Source organism: Patagioenas fasciata, chromosome 3, assembly GCF_037038585.1.
Source record: "Patagioenas fasciata isolate bPatFas1 chromosome 3, bPatFas1.hap1, whole genome shotgun sequence".
Lineage (NCBI taxonomy): Eukaryota > Metazoa > Chordata > Aves > Columbiformes > Columbidae > Patagioenas > Patagioenas fasciata.
In genome coordinates this window covers 32,363,456-32,384,805 of record NC_092522.1, presented here as the reverse complement: position 1 = coordinate 32,384,805, position 21,350 = coordinate 32,363,456, and the positions used below count along the sequence as shown (strand labels likewise).

At 38.3% G+C, this 21,350-nt stretch overlaps 1 long non-coding RNA gene across 2 annotated transcripts; it reads left to right on the top strand.

Moving 5' to 3' along the window:
- The first annotated feature begins 2,061 nt into the window (after positions 1–2,061).
- LOC139827704 (uncharacterized) lies at positions 2,062–20,576 on the top strand. Of its 2 annotated transcripts, XR_011738620.1 has the most exons (6): positions 2,062–2,165; positions 14,279–14,393; positions 14,995–15,068; positions 15,644–15,681; positions 16,923–17,024; positions 17,871–20,576. It is a non-coding gene; the product is annotated as an uncharacterized lncRNA (long non-coding RNA). The 2 variants fall into 2 exon arrangements; XR_011738619.1 differs by having other exon boundaries at positions 16,923–20,576.
- The last annotated feature ends 774 nt before the right edge of the window (positions 20,577–21,350 follow it).

Below are 21,350 nucleotides of genomic sequence, written 5' to 3'. Positions count from 1 at the left end.
TTAAAATAGATTTGATCTTTCGTCTAATCCTCTAGATCAGTAGATTAATTTGTGATTTTTGATCTATAGCAGCATCACAAAGTTGTAAGATATCACTGCAGTGTGACACTTCCATAGGAAAAAAAAAAAGTAACTACACTGCGTTTAGCCAGGGTTTGTAAATCATAGTGATGCATACAAAATATTTCTGAAGTTAGAGTCTATGAGTGTAGCTGGGTTATTGGCTCACCTCAGTTCTACAGAAATGGAGAAGACAGAAAAATATGAAGTACTGATGATTCTGTCACTGTCTCCAAAACCAGGACTAAACATGATGACACAAACAGAAAAATGAATATGCATTTGACTATATACACACATACAAAATATGTGTAAGTGTATACACAATTCTGTACATGTTCTCCATCAGCTCTGGCCTCAGTTCATTAAACTACTAATATGCATGCTTTACAGTACATCTCTATACATGTGATAAACATATTAGAAAAATTAGACACAGGCAAAAATGCCTTGCAGAATTTGTGGTCTGGATGACAGGATTTATCCCATATGAATGCCTACAGTGTGGTATTTTAAGTTCATTCCTCTGCTGTCCTAGTAAGTGGTAGCTGGTCTAGAAAGCCCTCTAAGCTTTCCATAACCAGACGTGCCACTAGTAATCTTTCGAAAATGTGATGTCAATGGAGCTGCAGCTGGTTAAAGGGCTACACAGGGCAAAAAGTGGTATTAGTGACTAATGAAGGCTAATTCTTTTGCAAGCAAAATTAGCTCGCTTCACTAGCTTGTTATGACTTGAAGTGTCTGGCCATTGAACTATGCATCTGGCTCATTTGTTGCTCTCAAAGAGATCATACCCTCACTGACAGCTGTACTGGACTGGAAAAAAGTAGCCCAAATGAATAAGAGCAAGAGAACTTCAGTTTTTGCCACTTTAGGACAGTAGCAATCCATGCAAACAACCTTGACAAGCAAAAGAGATGAACCCAATGAAGAATGTGTGTGATATAGGTCCTGGCTCAGGGCAATAATTTTCCTTAAATAACAGGATCCTAATGCAGAACTTTGTCACCCACAGATGCTACCTCCTGCTCACGTCATATGTGGTTACCTAAAAGACACTAAACAGTCACAGCAGCCCTAAATAATCACTAGAAGCCTAATTTTCAGCACATCCCAGATCTAGTGATGCTCTAAAGTGATTTAAGCTGCACCAGAATAGCCCAAGCTTGGTGGACATGTATTTATTTTTACTTACTGATGTTTTGGGGTAAATGCCACATCAGACTGCTCTTATTATCAAGTTCCTGTTCCTGCACAATGCAGCTGTACCTATTCTAAACTCCATCAAAGGGGACCATTTCCTTTTTTTCTTAATCTCAAATCAGTTTACCAAAAGCAGTTGTCCCTGACTTCCTTAAGTTTGCCCTGTGTAAAACCTTTTGAAAGTCTTCCCTACATCCTTTATTTCATTAACGCATACTTAGAAACATGTGTGTAGACGCATAAATGTGCACACACACACATGTGCCCATGCATATTTTAATCAGGTTCTGCTTCAGTCCTGCAGCTTTGTGCATGGTCGGACTAGCAAAGGATTCGTGGAACAGGTTACTGCCAGAGAGCAGCAGAGCACAGGCTTCCTCGTGTACTTTGGGTGCTTCCACATGATTTTAATGCCTTCTTTATTTATGAGATGGTTCAAATTTCTGAACTCTGTGATAATACCATGCAGACAAATGTGCACTGAGGTCAGGACTGGTTACTTTTTTACTGTGTTTTTGCAAGTGATTTGAGACTCAGTGTTAATACAGGTCATCAAGAGTGACAGACTGGTGATGTTGCCTTTTGTGCAATTAAACCCTTCAATGTTATTCCTGGATTGAGAGTTTATAGAAACCACATGGAAATATTGGTTTATGTTGTTAAGTAAATTCTGGGTCCCAAACTTTTTATCATTATCAAATAGTATTTGAGTTACAAAGAGACCTTGGACTAATGAATGAGTACATTTGGCTTCTGTAGTATGCGTGTGACATTGCTTTCTTTGCACCACAGACCCCTGTGAAGTGCTGCCACCAGCATTTTGGTAGAGGGTGGAACAGGAAATCTCCCAAGAGAAGACTCATAGGTTCAACTCAACACCTCAGAAATGACAAAGGAGAGAGGTACTAACTTATATAGAAATCTAATGCTTGAAATTGGGCTTTTGCATCTCTATTGTTTTGTTCTTCGTGATTTTTTTTCAGATTAGCCATGGTTGGGTACAGCCTGGATGCTCAGCCCTTTCAGAGGCTGAGTGATGGTCAGAGACAGTAACGTAAATGCTCTTTGCTTGTTGAGGATCTCAGGAAGTCATGCAAGATGAAACTCCCCGTATTTTGTTTTGACACCAAAAAGGATTTTTTCTCACACAGGAAAAAAAAAAACAAAGGTTCTTTGATCCAGTGGTAGACACTAATAGACTTAAGCATTGTGCAGAGCAGAGTATAACTTATGGTGTTTAGTAAATGATAACTTTGCACATTGAAAAATTATTGAGAAATTATACAAATGAGATCTTGCAACAACCAGGATGATAGAGAGGAGAACTAGAGCTAACATTGGACCCAGAACAAAAGCATTTGTGCAGATAAATTGCTTGCCAGGGAACCAGAGACACTGGTGCTGAAGAGCCCTTCTCTGTCTAGATGCCGCCACAATCAGAATGGCAGAAATACATCAACACTGCTGACCATGCTGGGACTGCAGCTGACAGCCGCTTCACCTGTGAAGCTCATATATAGATGTATTAATACCATTTATTTCCAGCAAAGACTGCTAGAAAATTTCTAAAGATATCTTGACCTGACTGAAAAATAAGAGTAATCTGTTTCTTGCTGGATTAGACAGTTTCTGTATAAGGAAGAAAAGAAGTACTGAAATAACGTAGGATGTGACATTTTCCTGCTCCCATTAGCTTTTATAGTTGTCCTTCCTCTCAATTTGTGTCCCCTAATACAATACAGGGAGTGGTAGGCTGGGATCCTTTTCATCTTTTTCTCATTATGGGCTACACTGTGACCAATGTTGTTACCTTTCCCTCTCCTTTTGCCCACTGGAGAAATTCAGCTCTGTATGAATATTTTCTTGACTGTGTTCTGCTGTTACTACTGTAGCTCCAGGATTTCAGTTCTTCTTGATACCCTCTTATCAAAGGCAAAAGTGCTGGTCAAACCTCTCTTTTCTTTCTTCTACAATCTACCTGGTTTCTCCTGCTGTAACTCTGCATCTGAAGCCTTTTCCCCTGCTGTTCTTAGTCTGTGAAGCCTGTTTTGTGCAAAACAGTAACACCCTGCTACAGTGGCAGCCAGCAGTGGTGCAGTTGCCCCAGTCCTAAGCTGATAATGCAGACGGTGCTGAACCATTTCTACTTCTGTGCTTTGAACTCCTTCTCAGTGCTGGTTTCTTGATTTGTCTCGTTAGCACTGATTTGCTTTGTACTTTGAAAGTTGTCAGTGCGTTTGCTCTGTTGGTAAGAGTTACAGCAACTAGATCTACATTTTTCCCTGGCATAGGGAAAGCAGCAGTGACGACTTGACTCTCCCTGGTTTTTCCTTGGCAAACTTCCCAGAAAGACGCGTACTCAATTGTAATTTGCACTCTGTGGTCAGCAGCAATATCTCATCTTCTAGTATCTCAACAACGCCTCTATATTTAACTCTGTATGAGTCCAAGGCCCCACCTGCTCTCATACAGAGTAACTCTGTGTTACAATTACATTGAATATATGCAGCAGAGATGATCGTGTTTATTCTGTATACAATTATTTCCTCTATTCTATATACAGTTATTTCCCCTTTCATTTACTGCTTTATCTGCTTGTTGTGACTTCAAAACAAACACCTCCCCCCTCCCTTTTTCTTTTGGAAACCAGTATGACTTTCTGGGGAGGCTTCCTTTGTGCATCTAGGGTATCATACTAATGCTGTTACTGAGTTTTAGGCAGAGAAGCAATTGTCTGCCAAAACGCTTTAAAAGAAACCATGAAACAAGCAGGCTGTAAATCCAGCAGCAGCACAAGAGTGGGAATATGAGACCTGCAATATGTCATATGAGTCTTTCAGTCTAACCTCCCCGATTTCCACCCTGGTGCTAAATATATTGCTGACGTCCTTGCAAGAAAACAAATACACTGAGCATGGACATCAGTGTTTTTGAAAGGGCAATGGGCATGGTTAGCTTATGTTTAGTTTCATTTCTGTAGATTTCACAGATAATAGATGAAAAAGACAGGCCACATTCTTGTAATTTTATTTGTGACTCTGGTCATGGAGTTTCACAAATATCAGATCATCTTAATCAATTGTTTAATTTTAAGTCTAGCATTTCAATTTAAAAAATTATCTTCTTTCTAAATAAAGCTGACAATTTTCAATCCAGGTACATATCGTGCTCTCCAGAAACTCCTATTCTGGATTAAGAAAAGTAAAATTTGCATTTGAAGTGTAGTAATAACAGTTGTAAGGTAAGAAGGTTATTTCAAAATGTTCAACTCGTCTGCAGCATCTGCATCAGATAAACCAGCAGTACTTTGCTACTTTGCTAGCCACTGTTGAAATGTATTTTATGCAAGCGACAGATAACCATCCCTGTGTGTCCTGGTACAAGCTTTTCCCTACTGTTCGTCAGGTGTTAGTGTTTTGCTGTTTGGGGTTTTTTTTAACCTCTAACCCCAGAGAATGTGAGGAAAAGTGATATTGTTGAAAAAAACAAACAATCAGATTCAGGTTAACTTGAAATTAAATTAAAAACTCAACTCGTATGTATATATATTTAAATTGTGTGTATGTGTAAAAATAGTATGTCAATTTTGAAACATAGTTATCCAGCTTTTCTAGATTTCATGTCTTTCACCAGTCACCATCTTTCCTGCCCAGTATTGTAATTATGCTTGGCCATTCCCAAACTGAATTTTTGGGAAAATGTGTGATTTGCCACTTTGCACTCTCTGCACTGTTGGTGCAGAACAGAAATCCCATCCAGTGCTGTAAAGGGCACCTCTTTAGGATTTTGCAGCTTCTTCTGGATTATTGTGCATTAATGACAGCAACTCTTGTTTTGAACTTTTATGCATAACTCTGCTTCCTTTTACAATAGCTAACTAGGAAAGATTTTCAAGATCTCTTTCAGACTCGTCTTCTGTCACCATGCAATGAACAGTTCAAGTCTCTTTTCATAGCTTTTATCTCAGAATCTTCTAGTTACTCTGTTGTTAAATTAAGTGTTTAAGGGGTTTTAAAATATTAAATATTGGATACAAATTGTTTAGCTAATCAGGTAGATTTTGTTAATGTGATTTATTTCAATTTGTTTTGTATAAACAGCAAGATTCACTAAATAATTACGAGTGTCTCACAGATGAGTAATACTTTTAATATTATTTTTTAATAAAAGATTTAATGTGCCACCCCAATGCATGTGGATTCCTGAAATCTGAATCTGATGCAGATCATAGGGGGAAGGACTTGCATGTGCCACATGTCAGACCGCTGACTGACTCTAGAGTCACCTCGTTATCCTGAGTTACAGTTTCTCCATCTATAAAACTGGGGTAAGGATCAGAGTACCTTGAGACAGCAGGATGAAAAGAGCCATGGTTATTATGATTAGACTGCTTGCTGTTAATAACAGAATGGGAGATATTATGTTCTTATATTCAGAAAGAATCAAATGCCACAAAACTAGTGGAACAGTAACAATAGCGTGAAGAATGCTGGTAAAATACCAGCATGACATGGCTTAAGTTAGAAATATTACATTTTTTGCCACATGTTAGGAACCACTAACTCTGGTAACTACTGTAACTGATTAAGAATTGTATGGGAATCTGTTTTCAATATCTATGATTTAAAAATATCTTGGAATGTAACACTGGAAAAGAAAATATATTTCCTGAAATCTGCCTCAATGCCATTTTGTCACTGTCTAGTTTCTGGTGCTTTTTTTTTTCTTTTACTTCTATTTTCTTTTTATTTCTCTTTCCTTTTGAATTATTATTTTAAACACCATTTCTTCACTTTCCCAAAGAACTGACATTTATCACAGGTTTCATGCTGAAAATCAGCTGTGTAGTTATACACGCTCTGTTATCTTTTTTCTTTTTTTTTTTTTCTTTTTTTTTTTTTTTTTTCCAGGGAGAATGTAAGCATTTCAGGGAGAAGAATCTATTTGCCTTCTTGATTTGTATAAGATAAAACAGAGAGAAAATTTGAAATGTTTTCTGTATGCTTCTGACAATGTCTATTGATTATTTTTTTCTCCTTAAAGATTTAACTGTGATACTTGAAAGGATCTGAAAAAAACACATATATTTTTTTACCATTACTATAGTCCCCACTTAAAGTGCATTAAGCACTTAAACTCAGCCTGACTAAGCTAGAATGGATGCTTTAAAGTAACAATTTTCTTCCATTTTGTAATAAGGAAATGAAAACTGTAGAGCTACAAGTATCATCATGTCCACTTTTCCTCATAAACAACTCAAAGAGCTTTAACTCACTGATAGTATCATTTCTGCCTTGTGGACTTGAAAGCTCAGTGAGAAGACTTGCCCATGCCACAGACAAGAACAGGATATCAACAGTTCTGAGTCCAGTTTCTAGCTCTGACACAGATTTCTTCTGTGGTTTAGAACAAATTGTTTCTTCCTCATATGTTTTAGCTTGCTCACCACCTTTATAAAACCTCTGAGGTGTATGTGCTTGCAAAATGTTTTAAAGCAGTGAGGTGAAAGTTTAAAAATTTTTTGAAAAAGTTTTTGTGAGGCCTCAACCTGCTTCTGCAATTGTCAGTGGAAGTTTAACCATAGACTTAAAAATGGTCAGTTAAATTTCAAATAGGTTATGTTAAAATCCCAGGTATAAAGAGCTCTGTAAATTTTAAGTATTGTTGTCAGCAATTGCTTCCATTTAAATTAGTGACTCTATGTACATATTCATATTAACAAGGTTTCTAGTGAACCCTGATGCTTTGTTCAGAGCAGAACTTGATCCTCCTGAGCTATACTAGGAAGTATTCAGGCAGTTAATCTAGCTGGCCTGATTCCTCCCCTTTCATCCACCTGAAAACAAACCTTCTGTCACCCTCAAGGCCACATCAAAAATGAATTTGTGCCTGAAATGTCACCATATTTGACTGTTTTAATCTGGAGGTGGAAAGGTCCAGTGTCCCTGAACCTCAAAAGGCCCTGACAGTATTCCTTTAGCTTAATAAGGGATTCTGGCTTTAAAGCCCTTACTGCCCTTAAATGTGATATGGAAGAAGGAGCAAGTGCTGTTCAGATGCCAGACCATAGGCTATAAGTGACTGAGTAGGACCAGAGGATTGACCACCCCAACTCAAGAGCATTGGAAACCTCCCAGCAAGGTGTCCTGGTCAGTAAGCAAGGAAGACCATAGTGTATTAGCACCTGTATCTGCTGCTGAAGTTCATACTGCCAGGTTGTCATAGGACTCGACAGGTTCAGCATCTACGTGTCTATGGACCTGTGGTGTGCTGATTATCTCCTACTAATTGATCCTGGGTCTGCCATATATCTGTTGATATCCTAAGGTGTAGAGTGGCTACCTCGCTGCTCAGGTGGGTAGCTTGTATGGCCAGAGGGTTGGCCACAGCTATGCAGATAGTCCCCATTTGTTTCTTCAAGGTCATTGTGCTCAACTTTCATTGATCATCAGTGAGCTTGCTCTGGCCCATGCTTCAGTGCTTTGATACTGGCTGAAGCAGGTAGGAGCTGAAAGATAACAGGCATAAGCAGCAACTCAGGAGCATGAGGTCTTCTGCTGCCTTGCTGTCCTAATGGCTATGCAAGCATTTTAGTCAGGAATTATTTTGAAGTGACATTCCTCTAGACTGCACATCAATGGGAAGAGTTCCACCAGAGAGCAGGCCTGTCTGTCTACTTCCGCCAAAGACTGTCGTTTCAGGCTTCAGATCGTGAACTAGATACGTGGCATCCTACAGCAAGCCAGTGAAAGATGCAACTGTAAATGCAAAAATAGTAATTCCAGCAAGGCAGAACTTTTCTCAATGTCAGACTGAATGCAGTGGCTCTTCAACCTGAAAGCAATGCTGGTAAATGGTTTGTACACAGTAGTAATGCTTAGCAGCAAATTATTGAGCAGGCAGATGGAGGCACAACAAATTCTTAGAGTCTAAAGAAAACTTTCAATTATAGTGTTTTGATTTGTGGAATTTCATCCTCAGTGTCAGGAAAACAATTCCTCTGTATGGACCTAGTTGTTTAAAAGCTCTGTGATTTCAACAAGTTTATTTTGGACATCAGAACTTCAAAAGCTGAAATGATGTAAGGTGCTGGAATAAATGTGTAGGCAGAGTTTGGTCTTTGTGGCTTTACAGAATTAGTCAGACTTCCTTTATTTAAAAAAGGAACCACAGTTCCCACGTCCTAAAAGCGACAGTTCTACAGTGAAAAGAAGACTTTGGTAATCTTCAGCTTGATGATGGAGGTCAGTGAGATGCAGAAATAAGTGTTCTTGAACACACTGATCCAGATGCATGTGCAGGGGTTAAAGGGTTCATGGCTCAGAGGAAATGGTGTGGTGGCTAAAAGCTACCTGGTAAAACAAGGTCAGCTCTGAGGCTATGGTGAGTTTTCTACTCAGTGGCCATAACACTCCTACCCTAAACCAACTTATTTAATTGTCATTGCAGGCAGTGAATGCCCATACGAAGCAGTTATTTTATACTGGGAATCGGCTGAGTTACCTTTCATGGTTGGAACTGAACTAGAGAAATTGTCAAAAACATTTGAATTGTCTTGGCACCTTTGGTACTGTGGAACTACTGACAAAATGCAAAAGATTACGTTGTAGCTGGAAAGATTGCATTGTAGCTAGAAAGGTTAATAGTGTGAGAATGCCTTGGCAAATTAGATTAATGACTGCATAGGAGACACTCTGGTACATCTCTCGTTAGTCATATGAGCATGTTTGATGAAAATGGGATGTGTTTGGAAGCTTGAGCAAACACAGTCTGGATCAAACTCATCCCTTTAATAGAAAAGACTTCCAGAGTCATACCATCATGATCCATCTTCCCGTGTGTGTTCACACATCCTGTTGTCTGATCCATGAAGCTATAATGACTGATTGCAGCACTTCCGTTCTGTTCAAAGATGCTTAGGGCAAGTAGGTGTTTAGCAGGATGGCCAGAAGCTACCAGGTACTTACTACCTTTGGTTTAATTATGATTTTGTGAATATCAAACCCAGGGCTAGGAACACTGAAGAACTTCTGTTTCCTCATGCGCCTAATGGAATATATCCAGAAAAGATGTCCTGTACTGCACCGGGGAACACATCTGGGCACCGTGCGGGGGAACGCAGAGAACTCTGCACATATGGAGGAAAAAACTGCTGGCAGGAAGGAATTGTATGGAAGGAAGATAGGACTTAGCTTACTTCACCTTTCTCTGCAGTCAGGATGCAGTTTGGCCTCCTTCCTCCCAGGGTTCTCAGCCATGAGCTGTTGGGTGACACAGCTCAGCACTCCAAGGCTAATGTCATCTTCTGTAGCGTCCCAGTGTACAAACAGCTCCCCAAAATTCTCTAGCCAGTTTTAGGCCCTTCTTCAGCTCCTAAAACTTTCTCCTTTTCACCAGTTTTTCAAAGTGCTAACTTGCAGTCCACTGCTCCTTTTGTCACCTTGTCTTTACTCACTTTAAAATGAATCTCTCCTTCCCTGGTCCTACTTAATTGTTTTGTAGTGGTTCCAGAGACATCATCCTCCCAGTTCAGTGGGATCATTGCTCTGCTGATTAGAATTAGTCTCTCCAAATGTTATCTCAACGATCAGCATCTTCCTTTTTGTAGCACTGGTATTTTTCAGCTCTACAAATTCAGACATTTTCTAGCTTGATGAAAGGTCCACAGAATCAGCTAATTTTTTATACAACATGATCCATGGAAATATGCATAATAAGAAAGGAAAACTTTAGTCTTGTTTATGGTCATGTGCTAAAATACCGTGACTGTTTTAGATATTTTGTTTAAAAAAGAAGTTGGCTTAACCTTGAGCTATGTAAGGAAAGTGATGGTAGGCTCACAAAATAAGACACATGGTATGAGGTTAAATTGAGAGAATTAATCACATTAATTCTAGGAAGTTTGAAGTGACCTCTTTTTGTCCATAATACAAAGGAAACAAACAAACAAAAGAGATGATAATTGATTATTCTCATTAGTTAACTAGAAAGAAAGAAAGAAAGAAAGAAGGAAAGAAAGAAAGAAAAAAATATTAATAAAAAAGTGATCCTAAGCATTGTGAGGGGGAAATTGGGATTCTGTATCAGGAAAAAATTATAAACATAGGGATCCATAGCCAAGGAAACCAGCTGCCAACTGAAACTTTGGAATCAGCACTGCTGAAGATATTCAAGGCTCAGCTAGTTGTCCATCTATCAAAAAAGGATAAAGAAATCAGTCCAGCCACAATGTAGACACAATCCAACAGAGTTTCCTGCCAAATTTCCACCCCAAACACTGTATGATTTAGCTGGAATGGAAAAGGAAAGCACTTTGGCTTGCTAGATCTTCCATTGATATAATTTAAAAACCACAAATTTTTCTGTCTTAAAAAAAAAAAAACAAACAACAAACAACCCTGCTTTTTTTTTTTTTTTTTTAAATTTATTTGTTGTAACTGAAGTGTGTCATTTCAGACACATTGATCCTAGCTTGGAATGTTGTTACATTTTAATGAAATAAAAAAAAAAAAACCCACAAACTATTTAGAATAAAAAATTGCTCCTAGAATGAAAATATTTTTCACAACCTATTTTCATGACAATTTTCTGAATGTTGTCAGATCACTCATACCCAGCCTGAGGAAAGACTGTCAGAAAGAATTTTTCTTTTTTCGTGCTTATTTAGAGGTTTGAAGAATGATAAGACTGTAGAGCTAGGATGGTTGCAATGGTATGGTTAGCTTTTTGCCTATATATTATAACTTCAAATACAGGCCAAGAGGGATATTTCTCATTTATTACTTCTGAGTCACTGTTCAGATGGGTGGTAATGACCTGGTTCTAATGGGTAGGTAGGTAGCACTCATACAGTACAGTGTTCGAGACTGAATTGAGCTGGCAAGGCTAAGACTACTGGTCATCAACAACCGGGGTTCAGATTTTTAAGGGTATTTAGGCATTCAACATTCAAGTAGTTGACTATTGCAGTTTTGAGGAGTTTGAAAGCATTCGCCTTGAGCTGAACTAAGTGAAGTCAAAGTGCCTCGACTCTTTTCAGAAAGCTAAGAATATATTTATCTGGAACATTCAACACCTTTAAAATTACAGCCTTGTGCCCTCAGCAAATTTTCAATGAAACTCTGATTCACTACTTTTCAATGCAGCCTGAATAAGCATCTGATTTCCTCATTGTTTATACCAGCACATACTGTAAAAGAGAAGATGGATGACAGTTCGTCAGCTTGCAAGTACTCTGCTACAAGCAGAGTCTCCTTTCACGGCAATGTCTTCCAAAGCATCAGTCATATTGGAGATAGCAGGCTAGTGCAGAGATGAAGCAGATAACACAGTTTTAAAGAGGCTGTTTCAGAAATGGAATTAACTTTAAATAACAAAGGAATCATCAGACTAATTGAGTGAGCACTGATCTTCTGCAGAAATGTAACACACAGGATTTAATGTTTGCAAGCACAGCACCATCTATACCTTGCATTCCCTAATTTATTCTGTAAAAATCCATGCATATTTTTGAGAAATGCTGTAGAGTAGATCAAGGCTAATTCTTTTAAAAAGTAAGTCTGCCACGTTGTCACTCTGCATCATGAAAATGTGTCACATGATGGAAGGGAAGTATGAATATCTGCTATCTGATGTATACAATTTAAAAGGGAAAACACAGAGTGAAATCATCAAGCCACATTAGCCAAAGTGAGCAGAGAAGAAAGGGTATAACACTGGAATTGTAAACAATCAAGCAGAGATTACATCTCTGTGTGGAACTGTGCATGTTTTTTAGGTATGAAATCTAAAATGTTGATAGCAGAAAAAAAAAAATCTAGCACTGTTTATCACAGAAAATGTTCAAAATGCTGTATGGATGGGGCAATAATTGTTATGTGTATTAAAAAAAAAAAGCTATTTTGTGTGCCACTTGAAACTGGTCTGCAAACCACTCAAATTACAAGCAAGGAAATGAGCTGCTTCTGGACTCCAGTTGGGCTCATGTATGTCTGTGCATCCTGTGCTCTCACACCCAGCTCCTTGCCACAGCTCTGGTGGTGTCACCGACTGTGTGCCACAGCTCTCACTGCTGCCCCACCAGCCTGGCCTGGCGTCCCTCACGCTCTTCTCAACTACCACAGCAAACAGGTTGTGCATGTGCTGCTCATCACCTCTATCTTCCCTTCTGAATGTTTCTGTGAAACCACATGTTGTCAAGTTTGTAAATAAGGACATCAGATAAAATGCAAGGGAGCCTCACCATCAGAAGATTTTGCCTTTGAATGTGGCTGAGTCTCTGTTTCCCTCACTCTGTCCCCCTCCACCATCGAGAGAGAAACCATGATGGCAGGAAGAGTGCACCGTTTCCTCTCGAAGAGACTTATTACTGCTGTCAGTCAGTCACATTTACACAAATTTTGCTCTTTTCAGTGTTGACACGCTTTCAGCTGCACAAAATATGAGGCTTACCTGTGCATTCTATGTTGCTTAAATAGGACATTTTTGTAGAGGAAACAGTCAAATCAGGTTATCACGTAACAGAAGCTTTTATAGTTGACCATTCAGGCAGTGCTGCTGACTGCTGAGCTAGCTCTTAGTAAGAATGTGCGAGTTGTGCTATTTTTACTTGCTACTTGTCTAGCACTGGACTTGTTTGGAATAATTAATTTATTCTTATGTGTACAGACATATATCTGACAACAGGAATTTAGAGGAATTTTCTGATACTAATAAAATTCTCACAAGACTTTCATTGAGGAAGAAGAGAGTATACTTTGCTGAACAAAGCTTTGAATGAACTTTAGAAAAAAGATCCAAATACATTTGACATTCCTTTCAAAATACTCACGTTTTTTCCTGTGGTGAGCACACTTCATTACCCTTGTCATGCCACTTCATAACTTCTTGTTAAGTTTTTATATTTTACCCGCTTGCCTAGTTTGTTGAGTTTTATTCCCTAGTTTTCAGCCACTACCCTTTCCCAGTTTTTACTCTTTCCAGCTTGCATGCAGACACCATCTGGCTTTACCCGCAGGGTTTCCTAGACGAGGGCAATCTAGTTAGCCTTGTGAAATCCAAACCCCAGGCAAAGCAAAAACTGTTCAAGAGCTCCACAAGACAGGCTTTCTCACTTCTGTGTGAGGGGCATCTACATTACCCATAGCAACTGTCAGAACAGAAATCACATCATGACCAGCGAGTTATCTTCTCAACCAACCTACTCTTTCCCTCAAACTTTTCCTTTCAATTTACTGTAGTCACTACAAGTCTGTTCTGGTCAAGAGAAAGTTTGACTGGTGGGTGTGTGTAATTACAGAGCTTCAGAGTAGAACAGCTTGTAAGAAACTGTCTATAAAAATGCTCCGAATAAAGTAGACTGAGAACAGATTTATTAAATAAATTAGGAAGTCATTCCAGTGTTTTTTTTCTGTTCTAAATAACATACTGCAAATAAATCTCCAAGGCAAGATTCTGGACAATGACTTTCTTTTGAAAAGAGACCACAAGATTCCTGGTCTTCTTAATGGAGAAAACAGAAAGAATTGGTCTCATTCTGGGACTGTCAAAATGCTGATCCTTTTGAACAATGTATTCATCCTTGAGCAGGAATAAACCAAATTTCTGTGTGCTCTGGCTGTCTCATAGGAACTGAAAAAAACAAAACAAAACAACAGAACAACACCAAAAAGAACAGTCCCTTTTTTATATATTTACTAATTTCCAAAGGTTCTAAAGGAATTTATTTCAGCAAGGCATTTTGAGCTGTATATCTAATTTTCCCTGAGAAATTATGATCTGGTTGCACAGTTCAGTGATTCGGAGCCAGATATTATTTTATTTTCAGGCTTTGGGAATCTAAAGTCAGTGGAGAACTGCATGTCTACATGGCTGCAATTCCCTAGTGCTGGCCACAGAGTGAGGACTGAGATGTGTTCTTCACAACAACACAACCATTCCAACTTCTAAACTATGAAGACTTCATTTTTGCTTTTCATAATTTTTCATCATTTTGTTGTCTCTCCTGATTTGACAGTTACACCTTGTGTGTCTTCATATGAAGAATACATATCACGATCCTGCTCTAATGATATAGGCTCAGTGAAATGAAGAGAACAAGCAAGTTTTCTGCTGTTATACACCATGGAAAGGTAAAAAAATAATCAGCCACTTTCTCTGCTTAGCAGCCACAAGAGTGGAGAGGCAGGTATATGTAATGCTAGTTGGGGACCAGTGATATAGATGACCTTCAATCTTGTTAAATGCCCTGTGAGAAGCAGCATATATTGCTGTCTGCTTGCAGTATAACTGAGGTTGTGTGACATTTAAATGACCAAAGACGGTCATGTAAGAAATAGGTGACACATCAGATGTGCTGTCTTTGCTTTACAGTGTTCACCAATGGAAACGACAGTTTCACTTTGGTTTAGTAAGCATGCCCTGATGATATTGGTAGACTTACATTTTGACGTGATCAGAAGAGTTGAAGTAGGCTGGCTAATGTTAGGAGGGAGCAGTGTTTGATATTAATTACATAGTTAGAATTTTGGAGTCTAGAACTGTTGCTCTTTAAGCTTTCTTCTAAAATGGTGGCATTTTCAGTCAACACTGTACAGAGAAAAGTCTCGCTGTTGGAAATTCTTATGTTAGTTAACAAACTCAGTTATTTAGCAACAGTCTTAGGAGGGAGACTTTTAAAGGATGTGAGATATAAATCAGCAATCTCTGTTTTTCATCTCAATGGATACATAGGTTCCTTCTGAGGCCTAATGAAGAGGTCTGGAGCTGGAGACACAACATTTTGATGTTCATATTGCACGTTTAAGGTATCTAAGATGTGGCTAATAATAATAGCAGGTGTTGTCTGTTTCTTTCAGCATGTGGCATGAAAGCACTCTGGTCACAGAGCTATGCATTATTTACATGGTGTCAACATGTCAGCAAGTGGGATGGCAGAGAGCCAGATTAAATCACTTCTGATTTTTGAATAGAGGACACTGAATAATAATGTTGTGTCACACTTGAGGACACTGGAATCTGGCAAATCAGCAGTAGCTTAATGTGTTTGGCTTATTTGAATGGCTTCCCCATGCACCTCCGAATGATGAAGGAATCAAAATCAAGAGTCAAAGAAACTGTAAAGCCTTTTTTTTTTTTTTTTTTTTTTCCTTTCCCTTCTTCAGAAGCAGAAAATTATATCCAGTAAATAGACACTCTTTGATTGCTTAATATAAAGATGCATGGGTCTCTGCCCTCATGCAGGAGTGTCTACTCCTTAGAGTGTGTGCAATCACCCTATGGTGTATCTGCTTGCCCTTTATCTTTGTTGTCTCTCTAAATAGTAAATCTGTTTGGTGTGATTACTGTCATTAGTTTTTTTTTTTTTTTTTTTTTTTTGCAGAAGCTAGTGCAACATGTCCACAATCTCAAATGGAAATGGTAAGTGTATTTGTAAGAGGCAATAACATTACTTAGAATGGATGCTTTAAGAGTTGGAGATCTCTCAAGAATATCTAGGAGTGCTGTTTTCAGCTGTTTCTTCTTCTGCACCAGCTCTGATTTCTGTATCATCCCTAGAGCTGTTTTACTTTGCCAGCTGGTAGAAACCTGGCTCAGCAAAATAAAAAACATGAATAGTTTTCTGTTGGTTTAGTAATCCAATCGGGTTCACCAAGGAGCCACGTGAAAATCAAAGTGGAAGGGAAGAAATGGGCCTGCATGCCAGGGAAAGAAGGATGCGGGGAGAAGTGGAAGGAGCAGGACTGTTGGATGAATTCAGAAATACTGTGAAATGTCACCCTAGAATGGTTAATGCAGAGGGAGGAAGCTGTTGGAAGGTTGAAAGAAGCATCCAAAATACTGGGATTCATTTTACCTTGTCACCATAATACCCTTTTTATGAAACTAGAGCTCTGAATGCTCATAAAAACCTCTTGCTTTTTTTATTTTAAAGGATAATGCAACCATTGGAGTTTTTGCACGGTTCTTTCAAGTTAAATGCTTAGTTCAACATTCCACTTCCATTTCCTGGTAGAAAATGTTTTATATGAAAGCAGCTTTAACCTTTCAGAAGGGTTCATTTACTGTTACGTTTGGTATCAGCTTTCCAAAAAATGCAGTCTGCATTCGGTGTATTATAGGTTCTGGTTTTAATATTAGTTTAGAAAAAAAAGTTATAGACCAGAGTCAGAATAAAATATTGTGCCAGAATTCTCTCAATACATGAATTCACCCCATGAGCAAGTGTTTTAAAGTAAGTTTGATCACTTAAAGCCAAGACTTGGGCTCAATCTATCCGTGAACCAGCTGGTAACAAATAACACATTCAGCTCTCAGTCACAGGAAACTGTTAGGTTGCCTCTTTATAGACAACTACAGCCCTACAGCTCCTGAAGCACAAGTGAATATCATACAGACTTCGAAAGTGTTGAGCACCTACCATATGCACATAAAGAAGGGTAATAAAGATGAAAGGACTGAACTAAGCTTTAATTCCTATTTTTCTGTTTCTGATTTATCAGCTGCTTCTGGATTGCTGCAATTTTCTTTGGCCTAAAATTAGATAGAAGATGCTTGAATTACTTAGTTTGATCAAATAAGTCAAACTTTAGCTTCCCTCTCTGTCAGCGTAACAGATGATAAACATAGAACTTAAAAGTGCTTTCTTGCTTTCTTTTCAGCATTGCTGTATGTCCATTTCTGAAGTTCTGACTACTGTAGCAGACCATTGCAGCGGGTGGTACATGGCCATGTGTCACTGTTATGGAGGTGCTGCAGTCGTGGTGAGATGGGCACTGAATTGGTAGACCTGTATCAAAGCATCTCTGAACTAGAGCAAGGGTTAATGTAGTTGGGTGCAGGGCTGTGGAAACATGGCTGAGCTGCTTTTGGGACTTTAACAGCTTCTCTGCATAGTGCTGTTGTGTGCTATAGGACTATCTCAGTCATCAGGTTTGCTCAGGAGTCTCTGCACTGTGGTCCATTGCCATGTATGGATGTGTTCTGGGAATTATCCTCCGCAAGACTTCTGCCATCAATAAGCACCTCTTACAGAAAAAAATGGCCTTCAGACAGGCCTGGTCATGAGTGAGACAATAAAGGCTAATCCCCTGTGCTGCCGAGCCTCAGCTTCTAATAAAGGACTCAGAACTTGTAAGGGTAAAGCTTCAAAGCAAGTACAGATTTACAGAGGGAGGGCAGATGGGAGGGTTGTAGCCCACCCAGTAAGACCACCTGGTCTTAATATATGGTAGCAGTCAGCCTTTGTGCAATGCACTTTTCTATATCCTAACCCTATTCCATAGAGTAAGATTTCCAAGAATTCTACTGGCGATGTACTTGTCAAAGTTGGGTATACTACAGAGGCTAAGACTGTCAGTCATATATAATAGTTTTATTACCCCTTCAACTGTGGCAGCTAAATCTGACAGTGATGATGAAGCAGAACGTTAGTAAAATAACATTTATGATATTTAATGTCACTAGTATTTTCTGATGATGAGTGCATGTCCAATGCTTTGAAGATGGAAAGGTCTGCAAAAATTCAAACTATTATTTTATCTGGAAATGTGTTCTGTGGCATCCCAAAGACTATTCACATTTCTTATTCCTTTTTTGTGCATGTGTAGGAGTTCTCATGAACTTCCAGCAATGACTCCATATGGGAATAATTTCATTGTGAGAAGAAGGCTTCCATTCTATCATGAAAAAAGGCTGCATGGAAATCATGGAAATCTACAGAAGAAAGTATCAGTCATTGTTTGAAAGCATTGTGGCCTATGGAGATAGAAACCAGAACATGGATTTTCCTCCAAATTTTACAAGCTTCTAGAAACCCAAATGATGAGAAACAAATGCAAAAAGTTCACAAAAGTAGTGGCTGCATAAAAAAAAAATAATTCTTAAAGCCTTTTTGCTTTCATGATTAACAGACCTGGTGAGAAGGATATTAATCATCTTGAATACCATTATTTAAACAGGTAGATCTATTCCCAGTAGTTTTTGGTTGCCACCTAGATTAGTGTTACACTCCTCAGTTGCTACCAATGAAGTTATCAGGCACTGGAACAAATTATTAGGAAGAAAAGCAAGCTTACCACTTCCTGAAGTGTGAAAACTGAGAGTGGATGTTATGCTTTAGCAAACAATGGAGACACAGCTGGGTGAAATGATATGGTTGTACTAGAGAGAAGAGAACATGAGATCTTCTATGTGGTCCTTTCTAGCCTTAAGAGGTCTGTAAGTTCACAAATACTATTACAAAGAACTCCTTAGAAGCAGTGATGACCATTGCACCAATCTGAATCTGTCTCCTGATTTGGGGTAGATTATTCCAAAGTATTTAAAAAAATGACAGCCTGTAGTACTGTTTCTATGTGTTTCTGTCATGACAAGTCATATTACTATTATATTACTAGCATAATTTTACAATATTGAAATCCCTTTTTGAGGACTAAAGAGACTCTTCCCTTAAAAAGCTCTGTGTACTTCAGTTCATGAAAGAGCATATAAACAAGTAGGCATCCATATTGCTGCTTTCCTATGATGTCTTTTAAGTCTGAAATAAGTAAGCTAGATTCACTCAGTGAAATAAAAGACAACCCATCAAGGAAATTCCAAGATATTTTTAATTATTTTAGACTATTTGTAAGCTAAACTTCAATTTTCTCCTCCTTCTAGGGTGATCTGGCACACTGCTTAAAGGAAGATTTTTTTTTTTCCCCATAGCTGTCTTCCAATTGAGAACAGCTAAACCATTTTTTTTTCATCAGATTTCCAGTGTTTTTGGGGCATTGGGCACTGCAGAAATTTAAATCTAGCAGGCCATTTGGAAGTTTTGGAAAGTTGTATGTGACTGCACAGTTAGACATGAGAAGAAATAGTTCTTCAATGTTGAGATGTATTATTCTTGCTATAGAGAAAGAAGGAATTGACAACATGCTTGGAAGAAAGGCTTTGCCATTTCATGATGGTTCTTAAAGGCCTTGCCATTTCATGATGGTTCTCAAACATCTTCTTTATAAATCCGTTGGACTGTTTCTCTGATAAAGAACTTGTAGCCTACACTACAAAGGCCTTTGAGATATGTATAGAATATACTGTTATCAGCAATCACCACAACGGACACAAAAGGTTTTCCTTCCGTATTATTAAAGCATCTCATTAATCACAAGACAAAATCACTCCTGTCCTGGTATGTCTTCCACCCACAGAGGTGGGTTTGGCAGCATAGCTAGGATGTCCTAACTAACTCTAGAAGATCTGGTAAAACATCATGGTATAGCTTTTCAACTGTTTCAGGGAAAGATGATGATTTTGTGTCTAGAATAAATATGTGTAATTTCAGAGGCATATTTTTAGTTTTCAGATTATAGTCAATGGCTAGTTACCCTTGTTTCTGTGATTGTCTAAAACTCTCTTGGTGGCTCATTTCTTCTATATACATACATGGTACCTATATAAGCATCTTAGCAGTCCCACAGCTGGAGGGCTGTCTGCAAAACGTGCTTTAGCCAAACACAACCTGTCACCCAGATGCAATGGAGGGAGCACAATAAAAGAGAGCTCAGAGGAAATTTGATAGCTTGTCATATACAGGCATTCAGATTGTTTTATTGAGCAGCCTTTTCTGGTCTGAAGTTCCATAAATTTGTAACTTGTGCTGATGCAGATACGTTCAGCTTTCTCTTGCTACTGTGTTTTGTGGTCTTGAGAAAATATGATTGGAAAAGCTGGATGCTGAAAAAGAGGAGTGGCCTCTGACTGCTCTTCAGCTTTTCAAATACATTATTCTTTAAACACGAACCAAACCAAACTAAAACCCCCACAACCAACCAAACCAAAACCAACCAAACAAAATTTAGTCTGTCATAACAGTTTCAGCATCAACAATGACTAATCTATTCGCCATGCAAAAGTCATAGTAAAATACAGGTGTGTATGTTTAAATCTTTGATATCACAAATCTACAAGAACAATTTTTTGGTTGATTTGGGTGAAGGAACTCATTTGTTTTAGTCCCTTAGAGACTATCTGTGTAGCCATCCTCTAAAAAGTATAATAATAATTTTTCTTAAAAGAGGTGAGGGGAATAAGGAAACTAGGAAGAGCTTAAACTGCTAATGTTCCCTTTGTTGTGTGGATATACAGAAAACAGTTTTCTTGTCCCACAAGGATTCTGTTGATTTTGAAATTTCAGGCCTAGTGTGGGGCTCAGCGAATAGATGACTGACCTAAGAACCAAACATATTTTATTTTAATGCTGATTTTTTTTTGTTTTCTTTTTTAACCTTTTAATATAAACTACATTAAGTTTCAACAGAAAAAAGATGTTTTTAACCACAAAACCAATACTTTTTGTTTTAAATGTTGAAATGTCACATTTGTAGAGTTTCAAAACCTGTTTTTCCAGTTTTTGTGAGGATAGGAAGCTCTTCTGGGAATAATTTCAGTGTTGATGAAGTGTCAGTTGTGACCATCTCTATTCTTTTCTATGAAAGTCCTGTTCTCACTCCCAACTCTAAACCCAGGCTGCCAATACTCTACAGAAGTCTAAGGTACTGCAGAAACTTAAATCTAGCAGGTCAGTTGGAAGTCTGGGAAAGCTGTACGTGACTGAACACCTAGACATAAAGAGAAGTAGTTACCTTACTGATGCATTAGAGTGAGACATAGATTTTAGGCAACTATCTTTATCCACTGGTGCAATAAGACAATAGCGAGAGTGTTGTGATGGTCTTAATTGGGATTCTTCTTCTTCTTCTACAAGTACTTGAGACTCTAATAGTTCTGTGTTTTGTGTTTCTGCATTTTGCATACTTACTCTTTAATGTCAATTTTTGATTCACAATTTGTTACCCAGTAGATATGAGTTACATATATGATAGAAATTAATTTCATTAGAACAGTGAGTGTTTTTTTCCATTTCATCTGTCAAGAAGGATGATTTTCCTGTACATAATGACTACAGTTGTGTTGATGGGACAAAATCTAATGCCTACAGCGAAGGATTACTAATGAACCCTGCTTTAAGAAGTCTGGATGGCTCCTATACCTGGAAATAAGCACTAGATCTATCTATCTATCTATCTATCTATCTATCTATCTAT